Source organism: Amblyomma maculatum, chromosome 10 (genome assembly GCF_055883805.1).
Source record: "Amblyomma maculatum isolate TAMU_Amacu chromosome 10, ASM5588380v1, whole genome shotgun sequence".
NCBI classification, from domain to species: domain Eukaryota; kingdom Metazoa; phylum Arthropoda; class Arachnida; order Ixodida; family Ixodidae; genus Amblyomma; species Amblyomma maculatum.
In genome coordinates, this window is record NC_139353.1 from 1,776,855 (window position 1) to 1,781,289 (window position 4,435).

The 4,435-nt window shown below is 44.2% G+C and overlaps 1 non-coding gene across 1 annotated transcript; it reads right to left on the reverse strand.

Annotated features, from left to right (window-relative positions):
* Nucleotides 1-2,239: 2,239 nt before the first annotated feature.
* On the reverse strand, nucleotides 2,240-2,315 carry TRNAS-AGA (transfer RNA serine (anticodon AGA)). Its single transcript has one exon. It is a non-coding gene; the product is annotated as a tRNA-Ser (tRNA).
* Between the last annotated feature and the right edge of the window lie 2,120 nt (nucleotides 2,316-4,435).

Below are 4,435 nucleotides of genomic sequence, written 5' to 3' on the forward strand. Positions count from 1 at the left end.
TCTACGTATAAAGAAAAGTTTTCGCAATGCAGCTGATGTGATGTTAGTGATGTGAGAGTCCCACCTCAGGTCAGATGACAGTGTGATACCTAAATATTTATGGTGCCTAACTTCTGTTAATGGCGCTCCGTTTATTGTGTACGAAAAGCGCGGCGGGTGCTTTTTTCTTGTTACGGTCATGTAAACTGATTTTTGAGTGTTAATTGTCATTTGCCATGTTCTACACCATTCGGTTATTTGTGTGAGGGAACTGTTTAGTAACAGGTGATCTTCGTGGGTATTGATTGTTTTGTAAATCATACAGTCATCTGCAAAAAGTTTAATGCTGCAGTTAATGTTGTTAGTTATGTCATTGATAAAAATTAGGAATAACAGTGGCCCAAGGACTGATCCCTGGGGCACTCCCGACGTAACTGGTACTGTTTTGGATGGGACATGCTCATAAACTACGTACTGGAAGCGATGTGACAGAAAGTCTGTTAGCCATGATAGTAATTCTCCGTCTCCGATAAAGGCTTTTAGTTTTCCTATTAACTTAGTGTGAGATACACAATCGAAAGCTTTCGAAAAATCAAGCATCACAATGTCGGTCTGGCTACAATTATTAATGCTAAGTGCTAGGTCATGTACAACCTCAGTTAGTTGTGTAACGGTTGAGAGCCCGCGACGGAATCCATGCTGATGAGGTGTTAACATGTTATTGCTCTCGAGAAAAGTGGTTATATGCTTCGAAATGATATGCTCAAGAAGTTTACATGATGTACTTGTAAGGGATATTGGTCTATAGTTTGCGGGGGAAGCTATGTCCCCTGATTTGTGGATAGGTATTATTTTCGCTATTTTCCACTCTTTTGGCAATCTTGACGACGAAACAGATTTGCGAAAAATAACTCCAAGGTATTTGCTACACCACTCCGCGTACCTTTTTAAAAACTCGTTGGGAATATTATCAGGGCCGGTCGCTTTTTTAGGATCTAGTCTGAGAAGAAGGTTAAAAATACCGTCATCTGTAATACTGAGAGGTTCAATACAGTTACAGGGCAATGCGCAAGTTTCTGGGCAGATTCCGTTATCTTTAGTGAATACTGAGAAGAAAAAATCGTTGTACATGTTCGCAGTTTTAGTCTTTTCTTCTGGTGACAGTCCGGATGGTGTCTTTTCATGGTCACGAAAATGATTCCAAAACCTTTGAGGGTTATTTTTCAAAAAGTTCGGGAAGGTCACGTTGAAATAATGGTCCTTCGCTTGTTTTGTAGCTTTCCTGAGCTTTTCGACAGCCTTTCCTAACTTAAGCTTTTTCAGTTCACTTACGCCTTGAATCTTGATTGATTTGCGCATTCGCTTTACTTGACGCTGCACGTGAATAACTTCCCTTGTGATCCAAGGATTGTTTTTTGAGACACGTTTAACCTTAAGCGGAACGAAGTTTGTCATACAGTTATTATGTTTTTGAAGGCGAGCCAAACTGTATCTATTTCTGTAGATGTGTCTAATGCACTTTCGGAAAAGCTGTCGAACTCATGTGCGAGATGAGTTAGAATCCCGGCGTCATCTGCCCTAGCAAAATTGATTATGGTAGTGGTTAAGGAGCGGTACTTTACGCTACATTCGAGGGGTAGCCGACAGACTGGTATACTGTGGTCTGAGATACCTTCGATGATGTGAGTTACAACACGATCTATAGGGAAGTGATCACTGATTAGAATCAAGTCAAGAATGTTTTCTGCTGATCCCTGTACACGTGTAGGAGCGAGAACCATTTGATGAAGATTAAAGGTCATCATCAAATTAATTACCGCGTCTGAAATAAGGGAAGAGTGCTGCATGGTAGTCCAATCAATATCTGGTAGGTTAAAATCACCCATGAGTATGATTCGAGAATTGCAACCAAACTGCTGGAGGAAATCGTGTACTGCGAACACACATTCTTGACCACTAGAAGGGCTTCTGTAGAAGCTGCCGACAACAATGTTAGTATTGCTGCAAATAACCTTGCAAAAGACTGCTTCCGCGTCAGTTATTTCAGGTAAGGTGACAAATTGAATGCATTTTTTTATAAGAAGAGCCACACCACCCCCACGGGAAGCACGATCTTTACGGATTACTTCGTAGTTTGGTGGAGCTATTTCCCCATTGTTAATGTCTGGTGAAAGCCAGACATTAACATCTCAGAAACTTCTCATTAACATCTCAGAAACATCTCATTAACATCTCAGAAACTTCGTAGTTAAAGAAAAATTCGTCCTGGTCCGGGGATCGAACCCGGTACCACCGCCTTTCTGGGGCAGTCGCTCTACCAACTGAGCTAACCAGGGCGGTCGGCAAAATGGATGGTAGGGCGAGAGCGAATTGATCTATGACTCGAATTGGCAATGGTGTTGGTCGAATATTTAGGGGAAACCACCAGGGTGGAGTAAATTTGCAATAAGGGATTAATTACTCACTGACATCCACCCAAGCACAGCCATACGGCTACAAAGGATTTGGTTTGGTTTTTGTGGGGTTTAAAGTCCCAAAGCAACTCAGGCTATGAGAGACGCCGTAGTGGAGGACTCCGGCAATTTCGACCACCTGGGATTCTTTAACGTGCACTGACATCGCACAGCACAGAGGAAAGCTTTCTCAAAGGAAGCTTTCTCAGAAACTTCGTGTATTTTCATTAGCTAAGACTTAAGAAAATAAATCATGTACACTCCAGGAATAGAACCACCGACCACCATCCTTCCGTGTTTCCGCCGAGCGCGCTAATCATTACACCAAGCCATTTTTTTTTTCTTTATTCTCTGTTCATAAAGAAAAGTACAGTGTGATAAAAGTTTCAAAGTACAATACCACGAAAATTGCCAGAGGGAAGTATGGTCGGACTGTGTTTTGATCATCTACTTCCTGAGAGCGCGTCCATAATTCTCAAGCGTAAGGATGCTGGAGAGAATTGAGAGAAATAGCCAAAAAAAAATTAAATAAATTAAACATACAAATAACATAAAAGAATAAAATTTACAAAAAAGATGACCATGCGTCCTTAGCATCACAGCAACAAGGCTCACGCTTTCGCACTTCTCCAGTGCAGGTTTACAGTGCTCTCAAACTATTTTTTTTTTAATTACCAAAAGCAACCCTCAAATTTTGTCCCCCCGCAAACGCAGACATAACGTTGACGAGCGTGTAGATTCCGACGTCCCACACGCTAGGTTGCAGAAATCGCCCCGATTTATACCACGAAATACTAAATTTTTGCTTTGAATTGCAGCAAAACACAAGCCAGGCAACGAAATTTAGTAAGAGAGATCAGAAGGCTGCGAGGTACGAGCAGTGAATATTTCGGAAAAAGTCACTGAAGCAGAAATAAACGTCTAAAGAGAGAAATTTTCAATAGTAACGAAAAGAATTCGACTGAGCTCAGCGGGCGAGTTTCAGGGCTCCAGCGGCAGCAGCTGCAGCGCAAGCACGGTCGATGTACTATACCAGACTTGGTCGTCCATATCTTCACTGGACTGCACGGCCCCCTATGCTCCAGTGGAACATGATGTGTGTGTGGGAGTGCGTGATTGTGAGTTTTACTAACAGCCCCGCTCCAAGGGCATGTTGAGTTGAAAGTTCTTAATTAAATTGGAAGGCTCACGGCCATGGGGGGGGGGGGGGGGGGGGTAACGGTGAGTAAGAACAATCTTCAGTGTTTGCGCAGGTCGTCGCTCAAATCAGATTTCTCTGACCAGGCCACTAAGGGAGCCACACTTGGCAAATATCATTTGTGTGTTAGCGTCAGTTCTTAGAAGGAAACGGTAGTTCAGGCGGTAGGGTTCGATCTCGGAGCGTCCAGTAGAAAAAGCAGGGCGTGTATGCGGGTGTATGTGTGAGTGAATTTTATTGAGCATAATAAGGTTGAGAAAAATCTTTGCAGTTGCCTCGAGCAGACTGACTGTTCCTTGCTTAGTTTGGTGAGTGTGGAAGGGAAACGCATCTGCTGTTCCTCAGGTGCTCCAACAAGTCGTCGTACGTCTGCGATACCGGATCTCTACCCACTTCGTCGACCGCTGCTCGGTTAGTGAGGCCGCGAGCTGTGGCGTCGGCAATTTGGTTTCCAATAAGTCAGACGTGTCCTGAAACCCGTTTAATGCTACTGGCCGATTTCCTAGCTAAGTCGGTCAATCCTTCACCATCGGCCGGACTCCCACAGGGAGTATCTCGGTCATGCCCAAATCCCTGCCCCTCAGCACCCGCCGTCACAGATGGGCCAATCTCAGCCCTCTGTAAAGACCCCATTGCCCCTCATGAGCTGCAGATGGCGCTTAACCGCTCTACGGAAAAGGCAGCTCCAAGGGCATATGGGCTCCCGCTCCAGATGCTCCGCAAGCTGGACGCCCCTGAGAAGACACGCCTACTTGCTGTCATCAATAACATCTGAAACAGCGGTATCCTGTCAGAAACTTGGAGG